Source organism: Equus caballus, chromosome 6, assembly GCF_041296265.1.
Source record: "Equus caballus isolate H_3958 breed thoroughbred chromosome 6, TB-T2T, whole genome shotgun sequence".
Classification (NCBI taxonomy): domain Eukaryota; kingdom Metazoa; phylum Chordata; class Mammalia; order Perissodactyla; family Equidae; genus Equus; species Equus caballus.
Genome location: NC_091689.1, coordinates 76725801 through 76750679, shown reverse-complemented (window position 1 = coordinate 76750679; position 24879 = coordinate 76725801). Strand labels below are relative to the sequence as shown.

Here is a 24879-nt window from a genome sequence, read left to right as displayed (position 1 = left end):
CCAATCTTCCTCTATTTTATGTGGGATGCCACCACAGCGTGGCTTGACAAGTAGTGCTAGGTCCATGCCTGGGATCCAAACCTGTGAACCCTGGGCCGCCAAAGTGGAGTGTGCAAACTTAACCACTACACCACTGGGCCAGCCCCAGTAGTGGTTTAAATAGCTATAGACCAGATGGACCAGAGTTTAAAAAGGGCCTCCAAATAACCTTTAGTTTAACAGAAAGCAGTAAGATACTCTTTAGTGACTGTGCTGTAACATTTGGAGATTACTTAATTGGTGCCTAAGAGTTCTTGTTTTAAAAAATAGGCTTTTTATCCATTAGGTATGTGTTCATTTGCAAGAAAAAGAATATTATCTATCAATGAGTGGTTTAATTAATTTGGTTACTTTTCTCATCTAAGAAATCTAGAGATAGAAAGATTTAGGTGTTGGTTTAGCAGCTGAATGATGCCAGAATGTATGTTGGCATTCTTCTGGCCTTATCCTCATGGTTGAAATTGGTTCCTGTTGCCACACATTCAAAGCAGAAGAGAAAAAGTTTGTGCCTGTTATCAGACCCTTTATCAGGAAAGCACGCATTTCCCAGGAGTCCCTGGGAGACTTCAGGTTACAGCTCATTAGCCGCAACATGGTCACATGGCCTTCTTTGATGCAGAGACTGAGAAAGTGAGCCTGCATTTTTCAGCCTGTGCTGCGGAAGGTGGCGAGAGAGAAGGGGAGGTGGGATTGGCTCTTGGGTAAGCAGACTGAGCAGTGTTTTCCCAGGGGTATTTAATGAGCAGAATCCCACGTGATCCTCAGGTAAGGAAGCAAGAAATTCTAATATTTATTTTTTATTTAATACCTTTATTTTATCACCGACTTCCTTAGTCTCCAGACTATTCAGATAGAAGAGAGCATACACAAAGTATATTCCTCAATAACTATTTTAAGATGAGATTTCGTATTTTGGAGCAAAAGCGTATATTACTTGTTTCCCCTGTTAACAATTTTAATAACATTACGACCTTTTTGTTAACTCATTCAACCGACATTTATTACGCCTCATCTATGTGATAGTAATTATAGTGGATACTGATAATCAGAAATGAATAAGATCCCTAGCCTCAAGTAGTCCATAGTCCAGAAGTTAAACACTTTGGTGTAAACAATTACATACATACAGTTATAATTTGTTTATAAAGAGAGGATTGGTGGGCATATATGGTGATATGTATATCCAGCTCTGATCATATACATATTCTTAGTCTGTGGACAATCTTTTGAGTTTGTCAGTTTTTCTGGGAGATCCAAGGAGATTGGTTTAGAGATAACTCAAAGTTCCTTAAGCAAAGTCACTTTATGATGACACTACCTTTCTTTAATCTTTATATTGTCCCTGAAGTCACTGAAGCCTGTAGTTCTCTTATATAAGGTTAGTTTACCCAACTTGATGATAATACAGCAGTTTGAATTTAGGTACCACTGCTATGTTTGAAAACTGAGAATGTGATTGGCTTTTAGCGTTACATCTTAAAAGGATTGGTGAGTTACTATGCCCAGTTCACCTGATGTACCTGGGTCCTGAGTAAGAAGAGGAATTCAAGTCAGAACTGCAGCTGGCAGACTGAGGCACTTCGCTTTAGGGCCTCTGAGATCTGCTTCTCCCAAACAGACGACATGGAATGGTTCCGCCTTCACTTCTCTGCTTTCAGAAGCTCCCAACTGCCTGGAATCATGAGAAACTTCAATTCCTCTTCTTGGCTAGGAATCTTGTCCTCTTTTCCCCATTGGATTACATAAGACCAGGACATGGCATTAATGCCTGCCTTTCCTTACCTGAACATCGTGACTCTGTGTCTCTGGGGAAAAGTCCCTGGTTTAGGATGGAAGCCTATGACTCCAGCCCATGGCCCTAATACCGTAGTAGTAGAGTCCTTGCGTTAAGAATGGTTTTTACTTTTTTAATTGGTTGAAAAACAAAAGGAGGATATTTTTGTAATATGTGAAGGTGATATGAAATTCAAAATTCTGTGTCCACAAGTAAGCTTTTAGTGAAACACAGCCATGTTACACATCGTCTATGGCTGCCTCTGAGCTACACTGGCAGAGTTGGATAGTTGCAACAAAGACTATCATCTGTAAAGTATAAGATACTATCTGGCCCTTTATAGAAAAATTTTGCCAACCACTGATTTAGAAGAAAAATCTCCACCTCTAGATATAGGAACGTATAATCACACTGATATATGAAATAACCAAATTGAGATTGTATATCACCTGTCAATCCAACAGAGTATAAGGGCATTGGCACAGCACAGTGGTGATTGATATTTTTAGTGACAGAAGTTTTTTCAAATAATTTTATTTATTATTTATTCAGTGTGAAACTATATACATATTTACTACATATAATATGTATATACACTACATATATAATATGTAATATACACACACACACACACACATATTCTGGAATGGTCTCTAAGGTCCATCTGGTGGTCTCTAAAGTTCAGTAGCCCTAGGTTTTCCCGAGTCTCAGCCTCTTGCAGTCTAGGAGTCTATGCTCTTAGTTAGAAGGACTCTGTGTCCTTCCTAGGAGGAGCTCTGTGTGACCAGGAGGTTCATTGTTCCTATCTCAGTAAATGGCACTGACATCTCTACAAACCGAAAACCTGCATATCGACCGTGATGGCTTTTCCTCTCATTCATCCACACACTCAATCCACCACCAGGCACCATCAGGACTATCTCCTAAATGTCCTGCTCAAGTGTCCTTACCTCTCCCTTCCCACCGCCACCTCCCTACCCAGTGTTACCAGCACCTGGACTCCTAGAAAACCCTCCCAATGATATCATTGTTCACTCTTGCTCCCCACAAACTGGAGCTGGGGCAACCATGAAGCAGTCAGAGTAGGCTTTTAAAAGCACAGATCTGGTGTGAGATTCCCCGGTTTGAAGCCCTTCAGTGTCTTCGCCTCGACTGCCTCTTCAGGCCCATCTCTTACTTCTCTCTGCCTAGACCCTGACCGTCTTGGTATCCCCGCAGTTCCTTCGTTGAGCAGTGCTCTGTGCTACCTCAGGGCCTCCACGCCTGCTGTCCCTTGCCTTCTCAACCTCTTTGCCTAACTACTCCTTTTCATTCTTTACTTCTCGGTTTTCATTTACGAAATGGAATCCTGAGTACTTATGTTCTAGATACTGTGTTAAGAGCTCAGAATACAGGTATGGAGAAGACTTAGTAATGTCCCACAGCCCTTATACTTTAATAGGGGATACAGGCACTAAACAAATAACCCTCACATAATGAATTAATTACTATTGTGATAAATGCTAGGAAGCTGAAATTCAGGAAGACTTCAGAGAGTAAAACAGGGGTATTGATCTAATCTTGGAGGCACAGGGAAATCTTTGTGGAAGTGGTATTTAAGTTGAACCTCATAAAGTGAGAAATGATTCTCTAGGTAAGAAAGACAAGAGAATTCCAAGCCAAGGGAAAAGCATGTACAAAGGTCCTGAGGCTGCAAAGAAATGAAATTGGTCCAGTTCCAGAGTGTGAAGAGTAAGAGAAACAATGACTTATAATTAGCTGAAAATAAAGAGTGGGCCCAGATCATGCAGGGTCTCATAGGCCCTGTTGAGCATTTTGGCCACTGAGGAATTTAGGCTTGTGTCCCTTTCTCCAGAAACCTTCCTTCACTCCCCACACTGGGTGAGGCAACCAGTTCCCATCCTGGCTCTGACATCACACACACATCGTTCCATAGTCTCTCCTCTTCTCTCCTGGCCTTATTGTCTTGTCTACTCTCCCTGCTGGTCCGAGAATTCCATGAGAGTAATGGAGTTCTCAGGTCCCACCACAGACTTACTGAAAAAACTCTGGGGGTGCAGCAATCTGTGGTTGAAAGAGCCTTCCAGGTGGTTCTAAAGCACATTCACGTTTGAGAGTCACTGCCCTAAAACATTGCTGTCTTTCTAGTTTAGGATTTTATTTATTTTATTTATTTTACTTTTTTTATTTTATAGAGAAGAAAACTGAGACAGAAAAAAGTTAGGTACTTTGTCTAAAATCACTCAGCTAGGGACCAGAACTTTAACCCAGAGAATCTGACTCCATTTAGCTTAGGATTTTAGACCACATTAAGTTCTGGTTAGTTGTTTACTTGTCAGCATCTCTTTTTAGAATGTAAGCAGCCTGAAGGCAAGCAGCAGATCTTATCTATTTTATCTCCACCACAGCGAAACAAAGCGGCAAGGAAGTACTGGTGTGCTGGCTAGTTGATGCTACTCCATCTATTCCTAACACAATTTAAGGTTTCCTCCTCTGCAAATAAATTTATTTGAAAAGGAGGGAAAATCATATTATATTACATTATATTATATCATACATTATATTACACTATACTGTGTTACATATGTATCTCACTCTAGTAATTAATTCACCTGCAATATTCCTGATGCTGAATCCTGGACTTGAATCGCAGAAACCTGCTAAGAAGAAAGTGTTCTAAGGGGAGACTGATTCATCTTGCCTCATTAAGATTTAAGATTTTCAGCAGTACTTCTCAGACTTTGATGTGGATTTGAGTCACCTGGAGATCTTCTAAACTCTCATTTCCTGATTCAGTAGGTCTGTGGAGGGGCCTGAGAGACTGCGTTTCTCACGAGCTCCCAGGTGATGCTGATGCCGCTGGTCTGAGTGGGCCCGAGAGGACAACCTATCTTCTTGCAAACTGGCTTTGAGGCTTCTTCTAGCACAGGGGCGTTTTGCGTGGGGTACAACTTCTTTGTGGCATTTTTATTCAAGCATGGGTCAGAGGCCCTAGCCAATGGTTCTCAACCCTGGCTGCACTTTTGAATTACCTGGAGAAGCTTTTAAAAAATACCAGTGCCCAGACTCTGCTCTTGGGGAGTCAGATGTCATGAACCACTGCCCTAGGTGAGGAAGTCAAACAGGTGCAGAAATTGCTGCTCCGTTCTGCACAGCAGATCCACGACAAGTCTGCCTTGGAGAAGTTTTTCATCTAAATGGTAAGACGGTACAAGGCATATTAAGGACTTAACATGAAAATTATTAAAAAGAAAACTATAAGACAAACCTTGCTTTTGGTATAAAGTGTAACAGACCGCCTACTTCTTAAGATGGAAACCAGCAGGTAGGCCTGCTAACATGTGCGCCTTTCTCTGGAAACACTCCTGTGGAAACTGTCATTTGGAAGAATAAAAATCTTGCCTACTTGCCTGGATGATGAGGTAGGCCATCATTATTTGTGTAGTATGGCACATTTTTAGATATTAAGCTGGAGTAGATTGGATTATGTTCCAAGTCTATATTCCCTCCCTTGTTATAGAATTACAAGACACCCGTGCCTTTGTTATATGACTTTGTATTGCTTCCCATAAGAGCAGAGAGAGTATATTGCCTTGTCTCAATGATGTTGGGCTGGGCCAATGGAACGTCATAATACTTTCAAAGTTCTTGAGTGATTTGCTCGGCTCCTTGTACTGCTGCCATTCCACAATAAGATCACACCCAGGAAAGCAGAGCTTCTGATTCTCCCAGCAGATCTGGGGTGCAGCTCAGACATCTGCGTTTGTTAAACATTAAACAGGTAATTCACTGACTTCCCAGTTTAAAGGACTAGAAAATAAAACAGATAATGTAGACGCATTTTATCCAATACATTTAAGTTCTCTTAATCAGTTAAACATCTGAAATACACCTACCTGGTTTCATGATTTCTGTAAAGGAGTTGTCACTGTTTGATTGTAAAATAAGGACACAGTGGTTAGTGTTTCATAAAGTCAAAGTATTTAATATAAAGTTTTTATTTTGAGAATGTGATATTTTCTCTTTTTGGTTTAAATTATTTTATGAAATCATGGTGATAGTTGGTTAGCTATTTTTTTCTTAGCAAAATAAAAAGTTGGAAATTGAAAGCTGAAAATCTTATGCATGTTCCTAATTTTGGTGGAGTACGGGGGTAAGTGCAGAGTTTTCGTGGTATATGAATCCAAAACTTTTACAGTCTATTAACTTCACTCAATGTGGATAAATCAAACTGAGAAGATGAATATTAGCTCAGGATTAAACCAACCCGTAGTCTGGGGTCCTTCACCAGTGGCTGACAGGACAAGCAAATATGCCGTAAGAGAAACCCATCCTAGTGAGGTGTTATCCCTGAGGGCCATATTTGCCATCAGGTTGTTTAGTGTGTGTGAACTTCATCTTCAGTTGGTGAGGCTTCTCTGCAGAAATTGAGGATGGCTAAAACAGATTTCAGTCAAGCAAATGCAGTATTTACAACCAACCATGCCTAGTCATATAAAAATGTCAAAATCGCTCTTCCCAATAGTGTTATAAGGTGTTCTAAAATGATACGCTGTTAATTCCTCTTTCTGGGCTTTCTAGCTGACTGTCAAAATAATGGTAATATCACCTGATATCTTTTCAATATTAAAAAAAGTGGTAATATCTTGACAAATATGCAGTACTGCAGAATTGAGACAAATTGTACCAGTTGGCTCTGATTAGAGTCCTCTATTCATTGTTTGGAGGGGTATGAACACCTTCGCACCCATGAGGCAGTTGCAATGTGGCAAAAGCACACTGCTTGGGGACAGACACAACCTGGCCACCTGTGTGACCTTGAACAAGCCATTTAATCTCTCTGGGCCTCAGTCTGTTTATCTACAAAAGCAAGGGTTTAGATTAGGTGGTTTTTAAGGAGTTACCAGATAGGAAATTCTATATTATTTACATTCGTGTAACAACAACTCCAAATGAAGAGAAAAAAATGAGGTTAGTTTGGCCAAGTTATTCTTCACCATTTTCTTGGTAACGCAATGTTTTTGTAAACAGGAAACAGAGCCGCAGAAGGATTAATTAACTTGCCCAAAATCACATAAATACTTTACACTTGATCTTTTGAATTCAGAATTTTAAAGTGTATATAGATCTATTTTTCCAAAAGAGCAGCTTCAAAAAATTCCTATTATCTAGATTTTATTTTGGGCAGATGTTAAAAATTATTTTTACCCTTTTAAAGTGGATTGTTACATCCAAGGGAAATTTTCTGACTTACAATAAAAAGTGAATTATTTCTAAATACTAAGTGCCCTGACTTTAAAAAGTCATTAATCTTCCCTTTAAAAGATAAACAAAACCTGGGGCAGCCCCGTGGCATAGGCATTAAGTTCGAGTGCTCCCCTCCTCTGGCCCAGGGTTCACCAGTTCGGATTCTGGGCACGGACCTACACACTGCTCATCAAGCCATTCTGTGGCAGCATCCCCCAAAGAAGAACTAGAAGCACTTACAACTACATACTGGGACTTTGGGGAGGAAAAAAAAAAAGAGGCAGATTGTCAACAGATGTTAGCTCAGGGCCAATGTTCCTCACACACAGAAAAAAGCATACCTTTTAAAAATAAATAAAAACCAATTCAATAAACTAAGAAACTACTCCTCATTTTTTCCTAGTTGTTATTGCACGTGGGTATATGTGTATGTGAGTGTGTATGTGTGTATGTATATGTGACAGAGAGGAAGAGGTTAACACACAATCTTGTTTTCCCCCACCACTTTTTACTCATGTTCATTATAATATAGGAATTATCTGAGCTCTATAAAACGTGGCCCAGACGAAACCCCACTATCCTCAGCTTTCAGATAAGGAGTTTGAAGCACAGAGGTGTTAATTGACTTTCTCAAGGTCACACAGAAAATTACAATCAAGGGGATTAGAATGTAAGTTTCCTGACCCGGCTGTGTTTCTTCCATCAGGCGGTTGTTCTTTCGCAGAGTCTGTTTAGATTACCCATTCCTTTGCAGGACTTAGGGGCTCTTAAGAAATGCATCATCATTAATCACAGCATCCTTGGTCACGGGTACATGTGGCATTCCCAGCTAACAGATGATGTGTTTGAACAGGAAGTTAGAGAGCTTATAGCATAAAATCACAGGAAAATAAACTAAGGTGTGAGGACAGCCTGGACTTTTACTAACAATCAAGCTAGGGCTTTCTCATCGAGATTCCATTTTTTCCCCTAGGCTGACCACTCCACTTCTACCAAACGTTTGTTTTTAATCTGGTGCTGTCCCTGGGACTATATTCAACGGCATAAAGACGTTGTCTCTTCTGTTTGATTTTTTTTTCTGCTTGGTAAAAGCAGATTTCAGTGTATTTTGTAAGAACTCCTTTGATGGTACTGTGCAAATCGTTTTCAGACGTTTCCCCAACCCTAATTAGAATATTGTTTTATTACACTGCACATTTCCTAAATCTCACACTAATTAAATGTATATTGTACTTCATTATTACCAACAAACAACTATCTGTACTCAAGATTTAGGGTTGTGTACTGCGGTGGTTGACGACTGTATCAGCATTTCAATTTCAAATGCGTTTCAGAGGTTTAGAGCTTATCTGGAAAATTAATTGCAGCTGAAAACCTGGCACAGCTTGTGCTTACACAGACCAGCCTGGGGCCCCCCTCCAGCTCCCGGCTCCTTTTCCTGGAACAGCTGCCAGGGGAGTGGAGTGAGGAGTGGAAGAGAGGGAAGTAAAGGGAGGACGGATGGGGGAGAGTGGAATGCCATCCCTTTCTCAAAGCTTTCCCACTGATCACTGGAATCTGTCTGAAGGGGAAATGAAAATTCTTCTCTGCCTAATGAACAGTCAGTGGATGAGGTCTGTGTTCCCAGCACTCCATTAGCAAGCCAGCCAGGTGTTGGCTGTGGTCAACACTGGCATCTTTTTCTTTTTGCTTATTATTTTTTAGGCAAAGATTTCAGGGGTTTTTTGTTTGTTTTTAGTTGATCTCAGCTGCAGGTTTTCAAGATAGGGATGTATTTGTTGGCTTAGAAGCAGATGGATGACCCTTGAAGGCAATTGAACTTTTTCCTGCCAGCTTGTCCCTCAACTTTTCCAAAGGGAGGCAGGGAACAATAAGACAACTACTCTCGCTAGTGGCCTTGCAACCCACGTGTTCAACATTTCTGCTTTGTGAGTTTAATTGAACTCCGCCTAGAAGCATGAAAGAGCAGCTTTTCAAATAAATAAACCAAGAGTTTACCTACTTTTGTTTTTGTACTAGTCTACCAGGAAGTTCCTGGTAAGAGACGAGGAACTCAGCTTATTCTGAACATTGAAAAGCCAAGTATCCCTGATGAACTCAGGTGCCGTTTGGTTGCAAGGAGAAGAAACAAACACACCCGTTTCAGCATAGGGAATCGAAGAGCTGGAAGCCCAGCTGAACCTCATGGGAGTCTCAGTTGTAACCTGGGAGTCTGTAGGGACAAGATTCCTGTTCTTTTCCTTTCTCTCTTGCCCATGCTCAGCTTCTCTTTCTCTTCGCGGTGTATTTCATTTCTGCCTCTTTTAGGACATCTGCTTCTCACTGTGGTATCGTTCTCCTTGCTTGCTCATTCATCCACACAGTCTCCAAACTCCCAGCCTTGAAGGTGTGTGTGACTCTCCAGTTCCAGTGACTAACACCAATAACTACAGTTTTGTTATCTCAGTTTAAATTATTAAGAGAGAGGCTCTAATCGACTCAGCTGGGGTCAGAGGTCCAGCTCACACCGAATCAGTTTTGATGGGGGTGATGGCACCATGTCCACTAGATACATTACTTTTGCCAAGTCTCTGAGAGCAGCATTGCTAAAGAAGAGGGTGTAGGCACCCATCCCAATTATGGTATAGTAGCACCCAACATTATACACACACATAGGAAATAGCTTAATGACAAGCAAGTAGTATCATATTTAAAGGTAGCTAATATAAAATAGTTTAATTCAATAGTTCTTAAGTATTAAAGGGCTTGGGCCAGCCTGGTAGTGGTTAAGTTCACATGCTCCGCTTCGGCAGCCTGGGGTTCGCAGGTTCAGATCCTAGGCACAGATCTAGCACCATTCGTCAAGCCGCGCTATGGCAGCATCCCACATAAAATAGAGGAAGCCTGGCACAGATGTTAGCTCAGTGACACTCTTCACACACACACAAAAAGGATTAGAGGGGCTAAATACCCTTGGAGGTCTTCTTAAAAATGCAGATGCCAGGGTTCCTTTCAGAGATCTGATTGAGTGGGGTGGCAAATAGGAATCAAGACTTTTTAATAAGCCGTTCAGCTGAGTCTGGTGAAAGTGGTCACATACCTCATTTTGAGAAGCCCTGGTTTCTCAGCTGAGTCTTCACGTGTATTCAGGTGTAACAAGTGATTAGCAGTGAAGAATTTCTTTGATGATACTAGTCATGGTAGTGCACAAGGACTTCTGACTCCCCCAGAGTGACTGGAGCAGGTTAGGTGGTGAGAGTGAACGGGGTCCTAGATCTGAGCCTGGAATGGGATTTAGTGATGTGGGCAGATAAACACTTCAGGAGCCTATTCAGAGAAACCCCAAGTGCTTTCGTTTTACAAGACGTAGTTCCTGTTTGAAAAATAAAAGGTAAGTTAATTATGAAATGACATGGTCGTATTAATAATGCCACGCCAGTCAGCGCTACAGTGAAACATGCCAGAGGTGATTACATCAGCCCGCCTGGGGGGACTGATACTAAACTGTCAGGAGTGACATGAAAGACGTTGTAGTGCCATTACTCCTACCTCACAGGAACATCATCAGAGAGGGTAATTTAATTTCTTTCATCCTTGTTTCCAGGGTTTCATACCTTCCTGAAAGTGCTAATTTTAAAGAGCACAGATTTATAATTTTTCATCCCCAAAGTTAAAAATACACTCCACCTTTGCCAGCTTGCTGTTTCATGTGTGTTTCAGAATGGTTTCAGGTTTGCTGTTGGGCCAAATATCTACCTTGCAGCACCCAGCGTTCCGCATGCTTTATTAGATGAAAAAAACAAAGCAGTTGAGGAAGAACGAAATTAAAAAGAAATTAAGATATGAGTTCGGTACAGCCAAGACATCATCTTCTTTCCACATGAGCACAGGGGGTGCCCTTCCAGGCGCGCACAGGCGTGTGGCACCTGTGTTCACTTAAATGATTACACATTCAACAAAATTTGAATGTGTGATGTGCAATCATTTGAATCGCTCATTATACATTAAAATAAACTGACACAAACACAACTCGTTCTCTGCTGCTTTGGAGAAACTAAGTAAATTAAATGAAAGAGCGAAATGAAGGTGATGCTAGGCTGAAGATCCCACATACAACAGAGGCAGAAAATTCAGAATTCTGTCTTCAACCGGGAACAAACACCTTTCAGCGTTGTGTGCAGTTGGTGAGGCAGCAAAAGGATGGAGGATGTCTGCTCCCTGCCCTGGACCACCACACCTGGGGCTCCCAGGCCACTTCCGTCTCACGGGACTTTGGGCTCTAGCCCAGAGGACCACGTAGCACAAAGGGAAACAGAAGGAAAAATAGTGAAAAAGGCAAGTGGAAAGAATGTAGGCCTCAGGGGAAGTACAGGTGTTTTCCCCAGCTCTCCCATTATAATTGTCTATGATCACTGTCTCTTTTTTTTATGGCTAACGATTTCTACAATCCGCTTGAATGGGCTTCTGACCCCGTCAATCCACTGAAATTGTTTTCACGATTTACCATCTTGCCAAATCCAAACGTCCCTTCTTTCTTCCTTTTCTTGACCTGTCAGCATTTGAGATGGATGACCCTCCCCTCGCCTGAAGCATCTTCTATTGCCTTCCACAAGAACACACTGCTCTACTTTCCCTCCTTCCTCAGACAATGCCTTCTGAACCTCCTCCTCCTTCCCTGATCAATGTTGAAGTGATTGACAGGTGCCAGAGTTTGGTTTGGCGTGATCTTTTCTCTCTCTAGGAGATCAGATCCAATCTTACACATGCATGCAGCTGAGTCCAAGCTTACATATCTAGGTCTCAAGGCAGCCCTAAGCTCCACATATATATATCCAATGCTCACTTGATATCCTGACTTGGACGTCTTATTAAGATCTGAAACTTAACATGAAGAAAACAGAACGCTTAATTTTATACTGACTTCTTCTAAACAATATCATCTCCATCCACCTACTTGCTTAGGCAAAAAAATATGAGTTATTCTCAACTCCTATCTTTCCTTCTTTTCATCTCACATCCAGTTTGTTAGCAAATTCATTCAAGACTACATCCAAAAAATGTTTCCCGAATCCATCTGGTTCCATTATCCTTCATTTTCATGACTGATAGCTGTCTAACAGCTTGTGCCTATGTTCTGGTAGTAGCCGGGATGTTCTTTTTCCCCAATTTTCTCTGTCTTTACTGATATCACCCTTGTCAATCCACCATCATATTTTTCCTGGCTAGTACAACTGCCTTTGAACTGATCTCCTAACTATACAACCAGAGCATATCTAAAATACAAATTTATATCTAAAAATACAAGTCGGATTTGACATTTCCTACTGTAGCTTCCTATTACATTTAGAATATAACTTGAGCTTATCATGTATACAAAGCTTAAAAGATCTATTCCGGAATTCTATGGTCACATTTTCTACAATTCTTAATTTCACAAAATGTTCTTTTAAAACTTAAATCAGATTCCGTCATTCCCCAGATTAAAAACCTTCAAAGTCTAGTAATCTTTACCACATTGTACAATGTTATGTCTGTTAGGAATATTTTTGGCTCCAAGTAATGGAAAAACTGATTAATGGTGCTTTGAACAAAAAGGGATTAATTTTTCTCACAGAACAAGAAATCCTGAGGAGGCGGTTGGAGGTATTGGCGCAGCTGTTTAACAATTCCATGAAGTAATCTGATTCTTTCTTTTTTTTCCAGTCATCCTTGGTATGTTGGCGTCTGACCTTATGCTTGTTGCCTCATGGTCTCAAGATGGCTCTTACAGCTCCAGACATCACATCTATATCATCCACATTCAAGGTAAGAAAAAGCTAGATGAGAGTTTTACCAGCAAGCTCACTCCTGCTCTAGAACCTTTGCACTTACAATTTCTTCCAGCTGGAATGAGTTTTCCCAAAATTTTTGTATGGTTTGCTCCTTGTTAACAATTCAGGTCACAGCACAAATGTCATCTCAGAGAGATGAGTTACTGATTCCAAGTAGCACCTCCTAGTGTTCAGGATTATTATTTGTTTGCTTTTTTCCTTATAGAAATCTGTGTTTGCTAGGGCAGCGGTAACAAAGTGTCACAGACTGTGTGGCTGAACGTCTTAGTTCAGGCTCCTGGAACAAAAATACCACAAACTGGGTGGCTTAAAGAATAGAAATGTATTTTTCACAGTCCTGGAGGCAAGTTGATTCCTGGGAGAATCCTCTTCCTGGTTTGCAGAGGGACCTTCTTGTGTCCTCACACGGCGGGGAGAGAGAGAGGGAGCAACCTCGCTTGAGTCTCTTCTGTTTTTTTTTTTTTTTTTGAGGATTGGCCCTGAGCTAATATCTGTTGCCAGTCATCCTCTTTTTTTCCTCCCCAAAGCCCCCCAGTACATAGATGTGGGTTCTTCTAGCTCCTCTATGTGGGACGCCCCCTCAGCTGACTTGATGAGTGGCGCTATGTCCACACCCAGGATCTGAACCGGTGAACTGCGGGCCACTGAAGCAGAGCACATGAACTTAACCACTCGGCCACGGGGCTGGCCTCTTGTGTCTCTTCTTAAGAGGACTAATCCCATCGTTGGGGGCTCCACTCTCATGACCTAATTACCTCCCAAAGGCCCCATCTCCAAGTCCCATCGCGTTGGAGATTAGGGTTTCAACATATGAGTTTCGGGGAACATAATCAGTCCACAGCACTTAACAGAAATTTACTGTCTCACAGTTCTGGAGGTTAGAAGTCTGAGGTCAAGTTATCAGCAGGGTTGGTATCTTCCGAGGGCTGTGAGGGAAGGAGCTGCTCCAGGCCTCTGTCCTCGGCTTGCAGATGGCCGTCTTCTCTGTGTCTTCACCTCATCTTCCCTTTGCAAGTGTTCATACCGAATTTCCCCTTCTTAAAAGGACACCAGTCACATTGGACTAGGGTTCACCCTAATGACCCCATTTAACTTGATTACCTCTGTAAAGACCTTATCTCTGAATAAGGTCATGTTCTGAGGTACTGAGGGTTAGTACTTCTACATATGTATTTGGGGAGAGGGCACAACTCAACCCACAACAAACTAAGTAACTGTGTGCTGAATGAATGGATGGATTTTAATCACAGCCACTATTTACTGAATGTTTACAATGTGTCGAGTCTCCATGGAGCCCTCTCTCCTATCTCCTTTGATTCTCACAATAACTCAGTGAAGAAGGTACTACATGTATTTCCTTATACAAATGAGAAAACTGCAGCTAGAAATACAGTGAGTACTATGGTGGTAGAGAGAGTAGTATAGCGGTAGAGGGGAGGCAAGGAAGAAAAGAGAGGCTAGGATGTCTCCAGCAAAATTGTGAGGAAAACATCCTTTGAGACATCTTCGTTACATTTGATTGGTCATATTGGATTATGACTAGACAAGAAAACTGAAATAGAGTGTTTAGACGGGTCAGCAAACTTGTTTCTGTAAAGGGCCAGAAAACATGTTTTAGGTTTCCGAGTTGTATGGTCTCTGTCACAACTACTCAGCCCTGCCATTGTCACGTGAAGCCGCGTAGATAATGCATACACAAATTGCTGGGACTGTGTTCCAATAAAACTTTATTTATACAAGCCAGTGGCTAGCCAGATTTGGCCCACGGGCCATCGTTTGCTGAAGCCTGCATTAAGGAAATTCTCATGTTGATTCTTTTCTTTTGTTTTCCTAAAAGTGAATTAATTCTATGAATGCAGAACAACTGTGCTGACCTGTTGTCTTTGAGACGCCCAGCGCTTGCTTCCCTCTCTTAGATAGGGTTGTAGTAAACCATTCAAAACCTGAGAGAGACGCTCAGAAAGTCCACAAATGTCCTCTGTGATGTTCTCTCCTCTGGGAAATTCTGTGCCACTTCATGGTACAGTGTGAACTTATTTCCTTAGAGATGGTGGAGGAGAGCCACTCGGGACAAAGGGACAGAGGTACAGAGCCTGTCAGTCTTGAGTTTCATTTCTGGCTGAGAGATAGAGATGGACAAACATATCACTTTGGTGCCAGTTATTTAAATTCTCCATGAGTTGTTTTCTTTCCTGATGAGGTCAGAAAACAAAACTTATTTATCTAAGAATGTAGTCCTTATCAAACCTTAGAGGTAATTTGGATAAACATACTCGATAAATAGGCAGGGTAAGAGTAACCCATTTAAGGATGCTGAAGAATTCTCCCCTCTTGCCTGAATATTTATGTTTTCAACTTGTGAGTTCCTGGGCCCCTTAAACCTTTGATGAGTTTCTTGTATTTTCTCCTGATTACAGGCCTTAAGGACTCAGCCTGATTTTTTGTTTCTCTTCTCACTATCTGGCCTGCCCCAGTCTAGTTCTTGGAGTTCTTTGCTCAGGTCTAGTCTCAGAACAAGCTGGAGTTTCCCACTGCCCCACGCTCCACACCCCGGTAGCAGTATACTTATGGACCCATGCCCATCTCCTTTTAAGTAGTTTACTGCTCAAGCAACCTGGGAAACGAAGAAGAGCTAAGAGAAGTGAACACAGGAGTTATATGTCTGATAAAGATTTTTCAGTGGTGCACCCTCATCTAAGACTCCTCTATGTTTTCATTTTCTTTTTTAAGGAAAAAAACATTGAATTTTTTTCCTTATTACAACAGTAACACATGGGCCTATAATTTTGGCAATGTGATGGAGTAAATAGCCTGAACAGCCACCCAATAGAAAACTCCTAGGAATGCTAGATAAATTATAACAAATATCCTTTAAACACATAGCTGAAATCATGAGATAGAAAAATCTTCAGGAGACAAAATGAAAGAAGGAGCTGGAAACTTGTGAGGCAAGTTCATCCCGCAGCACCGACTTCCCGGGGAAACATTCATCAATTTCAGTAACCAAGAGGCTTTCATTTTAGTGGTAGAACAGGAGATAGAAGCCAAGGCTTTTAGACCCAAGCAGGATGGGGAATTGGAACTTAGAGCTTCCTCTAAACCCAAGATCTCGAGGGATACATTCTGAATGAAAGAATGGACTAGGAAAAAATCCACCAGCTGGCAAAGAGAAATGACGAAGACACTTGCTTATCGTGGCCTAAGCTCCAGGTTGAAAAAAAATGTCTCCCCTGATATAAGGGAGGCCTTCCCACTGTGGGCTTGGGATTTGACGTTACACTGCCTGAACGTCTAGGAAACCCTAGTCTGAGGAATTAATGTGGTTCTTGTTTGAGAAGATGCCGGGGCCCCTGGCAAAAGCAAATGCCCATCGCCCATAGCGCCTTGTCTCCTTACTCAGGCTCTCCAGGACTCTTATGATCAAACCCCAAATAAGACTTCACAGTTCAAAATTTCAGAACACGTAGGAAATGACCCATTATGTGTGATGATATTAGCAGAAACAACAAAAAGCAAAATTAGATACCCAAGACCTTCTGATGTTGAATTATCCAATACAGAACATAAATTTAAGTAGATTTAATGCGTCGTTGGCCAGTACCATACTGATTACTGTGCCTTTAGAGTTAAATTTTGAAATCAAGAAGTGTGAAAGCTTGAACTTTGTTCTTTTTCAAGATTGTTTAGGCTATTCGAAGTCCCTTGATATTCCATATGAATTTTAGGATGGATTTTCCTATCTCTGCAAACAATGTCATTGGGATTTTGATAGAGATTGCATTGAATCTATCGATCACTTTGGGTAGCAGTGATAAATAATAATAAGTCTTTCAATTCATGAGCACAGAATGTCTTTATTGGTGTCTTCTCTATTTCAGCAATGATTTGTAGTTTTCAGTGTACAAGTCTCTCACCTCCTTAAGTTTATTCCTATTTTATTGGTTTTGATGCCATTGTAAATGGAATTTTCTTAGTTTCCTTTTCAGATTTTTCATTATTAATGCATAGAATGCAAATGATTTTTGTGTGTTGATTTTTCTATTCTGTAATTTTTCTGAATTTGCTAGTTCTAAGATTCTTTTTGTGTGGAATCTTTAGGATTTTCTAATATAAAATCATATTTTCTATGAACAGATAATTTGAATTTTTCCTTTGCAATTTGGATGCCTTTCATTTCTTTTTCTTGCCTAATTGCTCTGGCTTGGGATTCCAATGCTTTGTTGAATAGAAGTGATGAAAGTAAGCACCTTTGTCGTGTTCTTAGAGGAAATGCTCTCAGTCTTTCACTATTGAGTATGATGTTAGCTGTGGGCTTTTCATTTATGGCCTTTATAATGTTGAGGTAGTCACCTTTTGTTCCTAGTTTGTTGAGTGTTTATATCATGGAAAGGGATTAAATTATGTCAAATGCTTTTTCTGCATCAATTGAGATGATCATGGGTTCCCCTACTCCCTTCTTTTGTTAATGTGGGTGTATTGCATTGATTAATATTTGTATATTGAAACATCTTTGCATTCCAGGAATAAATCCCACTTGGTCATGGTATATAATCCTTTTAAGTGTTGTTAAATTCTGTCTGCTAGTATTTTCTTGAGGATTTTAGCAGCAATATTCATCAGGGATATGGTTTGTAATTTTCATGTAGTATCTTTGTCAGGTGTTGGTATCTGGGGAATGCTGACCTCATCAATGAGTTTGGAAATATTCCCTCCTCTTCAGTTTCTAGGAAGAGTGTGAGGAAGATTGATGTTAATTTTTCTTTTGTGTGTTTCTAGAAATTTGTCCATTTCATCTGGGAAATTCAATTTGTTGGTGTATAATTGTTCATAGTACTCTCTTATAATCCTTTTCATTTCTGTAAAAATCTATTGTAATGTCCCCTCTTTCCTTTCTGATACTAGTTATTTGAGTCTTCTCTCTTTTTTTAGTCACTGCAGCTGAAGTTTTCTTGATGTTTTTGAACAATCAACTCTTGATTTCATTGATTTTCTCTATTAGTTTTTTATTCTCTATTTTGTTTATCTCTGGTTTAATCTTTATTATTTCTTTCTTTCTGCTAGCTTTGAGTTTACTTTCTTTTTTTTTTATTTCCTTAAGGTAAAACTTAGGTTTTGCTCTCAGATTGTTCTTCTTTTTTGATATGAGCATTTACTGCTAAGAATTTCCCAGTTAGTACTGTTTTCACTGAATCTCAAAAGTTTTGGTATGTTGTGTTTTCGTTTTCATTTGTCTCAGAATATTTTCTAATTTTCCTTGTGATTTCTTCATTAACCCAAAGTTGTTTAGGAGTGTGTTGTTTAATTTCCGCATATTTTTGGGTTTTCCAGTTTTCCTTCTGCTATTGAATTAATTTCATTCTTTTGCTATCAGAAAAGATACTTTGTATAATTTCAATCTTTTAAATTCATAAGACCTGTTTGTTGGCCTGATGTATGGTCTATCCTGGACAGTGTTCCATGTGCGTTGAGGAAAATGTCTATTCTGCTATTATTGGGTGAAGTGTTCTATGTGTGTCTGTTAGGTCCAGTTTATGATGTTGTTCAAGTTCTTTCTTTCTTTATTGCTCTGCAGCCTGGCCTTTCTATCTGTTATTGAAAGTGGGATATTGAAGTCTCCTACTATTTTTGTAGCACTGTCTGCTTCTCCTTTCTATTCTGTCACTGTTGGCTTCCTATATTTTGGAGCTCTGATGTTTGCTGCAAATACATTTATAATTGTTACATCTTCTTAGTGAATTGAAAATTTTGTCATTATATAATGTCTGTCTTTGTTTCTTATAACAGTTTTTGACTTAAATTCTATTTTGTCTGATATTAGAATAGCATTCCCTGCTATCTTTGAGTTACTATTTGCATGGAATATCTTTTCCATCCTCTCACTTTCAGCTGTTTGTGCCCTTAGATCTAAAATGAGTCTCTGTATCATTCTGTCTAGCTATGTCTTTCGATTGGGAAGTTTAATCCATTTAGGTTTAAAGTAACTAGCGATAGTGAAGGATTTACTATTGTCATTTTGTTATTTGTTTTCTGTATGTCTTATGGCTTTTTTTTTTTTTTTTTTTTTTTGCTGAGGAAGATTTGCTCTGAGCTAACATCCACTGCCAATCTTCTTCTATGCTTTGTATGTGAGCCACCACTACAGTATGGCCACCAACAGATAAGTGGCATAGGTCCATGCCTGGGAACTAAACCTGTGCTACTGAAGCAGAGTGCGCCAAACCCAACCACTAAGCCACCAAGGCTGGCCCTGTGTGTCTTAAAGCTTTTTTGTCCCTTATTGCCTTCTTTTGTGTTTAGTTGATGTTTTGTAGTGACACATTTTAATTCCCTTTTCATTTTCCTTTGTGTATATTCTATAGATATTTTCTTTATGGTTACCGTGGGGATTACATATAGCATCCTAAAGTTATAAGTATTTGTTTTAAACTATTATCAACTTAAGTTCAGTTGTGTAGAAAAAATCCACTCCTTTACCTCTCTGCTCCCTTTATGTTATTTATGTCATAAATTACACCTTTATATATTGTATGCCCATTAACAGAGATTTATGATGATTTTTTGTGCATTTTTTAAAAATCCTGTAGAATAATAAAAAGTGGATTTATGAAACAAAATCATGATAATACTGCTTTTTATATTTGTCTATGTTAACTTTGGCAGAAAACTTTACATTTTTGTATAGTTTTGAGTAACTGTTTGGCGTCCTTTCATTTCAACTTGAAGAAGTCTCTTTAGCATTTTCCTAGGGCAGGTCTAGTAGTAATGAACTATCTCAGTTTATATTTATCGGGAAATGTCCTAATTTCTGCCTCATTTTTGAAGGATGGTTTTGTCAGATATAGAATTATGTGTTGACAGTTTTTCTCTTATAGCACTTTAAACGTATCATCTTACTGCCTTTTGGTCTGTAAGACTTCTTCTGAGAAGTCTGCTGGGAATCTTGAGGGTCTAGTGTAAGTGGAGAGTAACTTTTTCATTGCCCCTCTCAAGATTCTTTCTTTGTAAAGTCATTAGACAACTTGATTATAATGTGTCTCAGTGTGAATCTCTTCTGGTTTTTCCTACTTGGAGTTCATCGAGGTTCTTGTATTTGCATATATATGTTTTTCCTCAAATTTGGGAAAATTTCAGGCATTATTTCTTCAAATAAACTATCTGACTTTCTTCGCTTCTTTTCCTTCTGAGATTCCCAGACTGTGTATATTGGTCTGCTTGATGGCATCCCATAAGTCCCTTAGATTCTGTTCACTTTTCTTCATTTGTGTTTCTTTTCGCTCCTCATCCTGGGTAATTACAAATGACCTATTTTCAATTTGCTGATTTTTTTTCCATCTACTTATTTGGGTCTGCTAATGAATCTCGCTAATGAATTTTTCAATTTAGTCTCTGTGTTTTTCAGCTCCAAAGTTTGTTTCTTTTATATAATTTCTATCTCTCTGTTGATATTCTCTTTTTGTTCAAATATAATTTTCCCGATTTCTTTTGGTTCTTCATCCATGTTTTTCTTTAGCTCTTTGAGCATACTTAAGACAGTTGTTTTAGTCTTTGTTTAGTAAATCCAATGCCTGTTTTTCTTTAGAGTTGGTTTCCGGAGATTTATTTTGTTTCTTTGAATGGTCAGTGTTAACCTGTTTCTTTGTTTTTCTGTGTTTTTTTTTTCTTTATTACATCTGTCTTTAATCACTTCTCTATATGATTTATAGAATGGTCAGCACATCCATTTGGAGAAATAAGTTATAAACATGGCAAGCAAATAACACTCCTAAAAACATCTCTGTTGTTTGATTTTAATTTTTTCCAGCTTTATTGAGATATAAATGACATAGAACATTGGGTAAGTTTAAGGTGCACAATGTGTTAATTTAATACACTAATATATTGCAAATTGTTTGCCACCACAGCGTTAGCTAAACCTCCATCATGTCACATAATTACCATTTCTTTTTTGTGGTGAGAACATTTAAGATCTATTCTCTTAGCAACTTTCAAGTGTATAGTACAGTATTACTAACTGTAATCACCATGCTGTACTTTAGATCTCCAGAATTTATTCATCTTATAACAGGAAGTTTGTACTCTTTGGCCAACATCTCCTTATTTCCCCCACCCCCAGCCCCTAGTAATGACCATTTTACTCTCTGTTTCTATGAGTTTGGCTTTTTCAGATTCCACAAAGAAGTGATATTGTACAGTATTTGTCTTTCTCCTTCTGATTGATTTCAATTAGCATAGTGCCCTCAAGGTCCATCCAAGTTGTCACAATGGCAGGATTTCCTTCTTTCTTGTGACAAACAATATTCCACTGTATCTATATACCACCTCTTCTTTATCTATTTATCTGTAGAGGACACTTAGGTTGTTTCTGTACCTTGGCTATTGTGAATAATGCTGCAATGAACATTGCAGATATCTCTTTGAGACCCTGTTTTCATTTTATTTCAATGTATACCCAGAAGTTGTGTTGCTGGATTATATTGTAGTTCTATTTTCAGTTGTTTGAGGAAACTTCATACTGTTTTCCATAGGGGCTTCAGCAATTTACATTCCCATCAACAGTATACAGTTTCCCTTTTCTCTACATCCTCTCCAACACTGGCTATTCTTTATCTTTTTATCATGGCCATTCTAACAGGTGTAAGGTGATATCTCATTGTAGTTTTGATTTGCATTTCCCTGATGATTAGTGATGTTGAGCACCTTTTCATGTACCTGTTGGCCATTTGTACGTCTTGTTTGGGAACATGTCTGTTCAGGTTCTCTGCCCATTTTTAAATCAGATTGTTTGGGGTTTTGTTGCTGTTGAGTTGTCTGAGTTTTTTATATATATTGGATATTAACCCTTTATCAGATATATGATTTGCAAATATTTTCTCCCATTCCATAGGTTGCCTTTTCATTTTGTTGACTGTTTCTTTTGCTGTGAAGAAACTTTTTAGTTTGATGTAATCTCACATTAATTTTTGCTTTTGTTGCTTGTGCTTTTGGTTTCATATCCAAAAAATGATTGCCAAGATGATTATCAAGAAGCATTTTTCCTGTGTTTTCTTCTAGGAGTTTTCTGGTTTCCATTCTTATTTCTAAGTCTTTAATCCATTTTAAATTACTTTTTGTGAACGGTGAAAGATGGGGATCTATTTTCATTCTTCTGTATGCGGTTATCCATTTTTTCCAGCATCATTTTCCCCATCGAGTGTTTTCGCTCCCTTGTCAAATATTAGTTAACCATATATGTGAGGGTTAATTTCTGGGCTCTTGGTTCTGTTCCAGTTGGTCTATGTGTCTATTTTTATGCCAGGACCATACTGCTTTAATTACTACAGTTTTGTAGTGTAGTTTGAAATCAGGAAGTGTAATGCTTCCAACTTTGTTCTTTCTCAAGATTGCTCTGGCTGTTTGGGGTCTTTTGTGATAACATACAAATTTAAGGATTGTTCTTTCTATGAAAAATGCCTTTGAAATTTTGATACAGATTGAATTGAATCTGTACATGTCTTTGAATAGTATGGACAGTTTGACAATATTAATTCTTCTGATCCATGAACACAAGATATCTTTCCATTTGTGTCTTTTTCAATTTCTTTCATCAAAGTCTTTTAGTTTTCAGTGTACAGATCTTTCACTTCCTTGATTAAATTTATTCCTAAGTATTTTATTATTTTTGATGCCATTGTGAATGGGATTGTTACTCATATTTCTTTTTCAATTCATTCTTAACGTATAGGAATGCTACTGATTTTGTATGTTGATTTTGTTTTTTTTTTTAAAGATTTTATTTTTTCCTTTTTCTCCCCAAGGCCCCCCAGTATGTAGTTGTATATTCTTCATTGTGGGTCCTTCTAGTTGTGGTATGTGGGACGCTGCCTCAGCGTGGTTTGATGAGCAGGTCCATGTCTACGCTCAGGATTCAAACCAACGAAACACTGGGCTGCAGGCAGTGGAGTGGGCGAACTTAACCACTCAGCCACGGGGCCAGCCCCTGTATGTCGATTTTGTATCCTGCAACTTTACTGAATTCCTAGAATAGGTCTAAGAGTTTTTTGGTAGAATCTTTAGAATTTTCTATATGTAATATCATATCACCTGCAAATAAACTCAATTTTGCTTCTTCTTTCCCAATCTGGATGCCTTTTATTTCTTTTTCTTTCCTGATTTCTCTGGCTAGGACTTCCACTATTATGTTGAATAGGAGTGATGAGTGTGGGCACCCTTGTCTTGTTTCTGATCTTGAAAGAAAAGCTTTCAGTCTTTCACCATTGAGTATAATGTTAGCTGTGGGCTTGTCATATATGGCCTTTATTGTGTTAAAGTACTTTCCTTGTATACCCAATATATTGAGAGTTTTATCGCGAAAGGAATGTTGTATATTGTCAAATGCTTTTTCTGCATCTATTGAGATGATCATATGATTTGTATCTTTCATTCTATTAATGAGGTGTACCACCTTTATTGATTTGCTTATGTTGAACCATTCTTGCATCCCAGGGATAAATCCTGCTTGATCATGGTGTATGATCCTTTTAACATGCTGTTGAATTCAGTTTGCTAATATTTTCTTGAGAATTTTTGCATCTATATTCATCAGGAAATTTGGTCTGTAGTATTCTTTTCTTGTAATGTCCTTATCTGGTTTTGGTGTCAGGGTAATGCTGGCCTCATAAAATTAATTAGGGAGTGTTCCTTCCCTTCAATTTTTTGGAAGAGTGTGAGAAGGATTGGCATTAATCCTTCTTTGAATGTTTAGTAGAATTCACCAGTAAAACCATCTGGTCCTGGATTTTTCTTTGTTAGGAGTCTTTTCATTACTGATTCAAACTTCTTACTCATTATTGGACTGTTCAGATTTTCTATTTCTTCGTGATTCAGTCTTGGTAGGTTATGTATTTCTAGAAATTTATCCATTTCTCCTAAGTTATCCAATTTACTGGAGTATAATTGTTCATAGTAGTCTCTTATGATCCTTTGTATTTCGGTGGCATCAGTTGTAATGTCTCCTCTTTCATTCATTTCTGATTTTATGTATTTGAGTCGTCTTTCTTTTTTTCTTAGTCTAGCTAAAGGTTTGTCAATATTGTTTATCTTTTCAAAGAACCACCTCTTAGGTTTCTTTATCTTTGTTGTTTTTCTGGTCTTTCTCTCATTTACTTCTGCTCTGATGTTTTTATTTCCTTCTGCTAACTTTGGTTTTAGTTTGTTCTTTTTTTCCTAGTTTCTTAAGGTATAAAGCTAGGTTGTTTTTTTTTTTTTAATGTAGCTGTTTGTTGCCTTAAACTTCCTCTTAGAACTGCTTTGCAGCAGTTTTGATATGCTGTGTTTCCAATTTTATTTATTTCAAGATATTTTTGGATTTCCTTTTTTTCTTCTTTGAAAAAAGTTCATGAGTGTATGATTTAATTTCTACAAATTTGTGAATTTTCCAGCTTTCCTCTTATTGTTGATTGCTAGTTTCATACCATTGTTGTTGAAGAAGATACTTGGCATGACTTCAGTCTTCTTAAATTTGCTAAGACTTACTTTGTGACCTATCATGATTTATCCTGGAGAATGTTTCATGAGCACTTGAGAAGAATGCATTCTGCTGCTGTTGGATGGAATGTCCTCTATATATCTGTGAGGTCTTTGGTCTAAGAATGGTTCAAGACCAATGTTTCCTTCTTGATTTTCTGTCTGGATGATCTATCCATTATTGAATGAGGGGGAATTGAGTCCCCTACTATTATTGCACTGTTGTCTTTTTGTCCCTTCAGATCCTTAGTATTTGCTTAATATGTTTAGGTGCTCAGATGTTGGGTACGTATATATTTATAATTGTTATATCTTCTTCATGAGTTGACCCCTTAGTCATCATATAGTGACATTCTTTGTCTCGTTACCATTTTTGGCTTAAAGTCTATTTTGTCTGATATAATTATAGCTACCCATGCTCTCTTTTGGTTTCCACTTTTATGGACTATCTTTTTCCATCCCTTCATTTTGAGCCTATGTGTATCCTTAAAGCTAAAATGAGTCTCT

The 24879-nt window shown here is 38.8% G+C and overlaps 1 long non-coding RNA gene across 1 annotated transcript in view; it reads left to right on the top strand.

The window, feature by feature from the left end:
• The first annotated feature begins 677 nt into the window (after positions 1 to 677).
• The window catches only part of LOC138924794 (uncharacterized), a 56767-nt gene continuing 32565 nt past the window's right edge, over positions 678 to 24879 (top strand). Inside the window, exons 1-2 of the long non-coding RNA XR_011440051.1 lie at positions 678 to 804; positions 12743 to 12844. This is a non-coding gene — a long non-coding RNA (uncharacterized lncRNA). The remainder of the gene's footprint in view (positions 805 to 12742; positions 12845 to 24879) is intronic.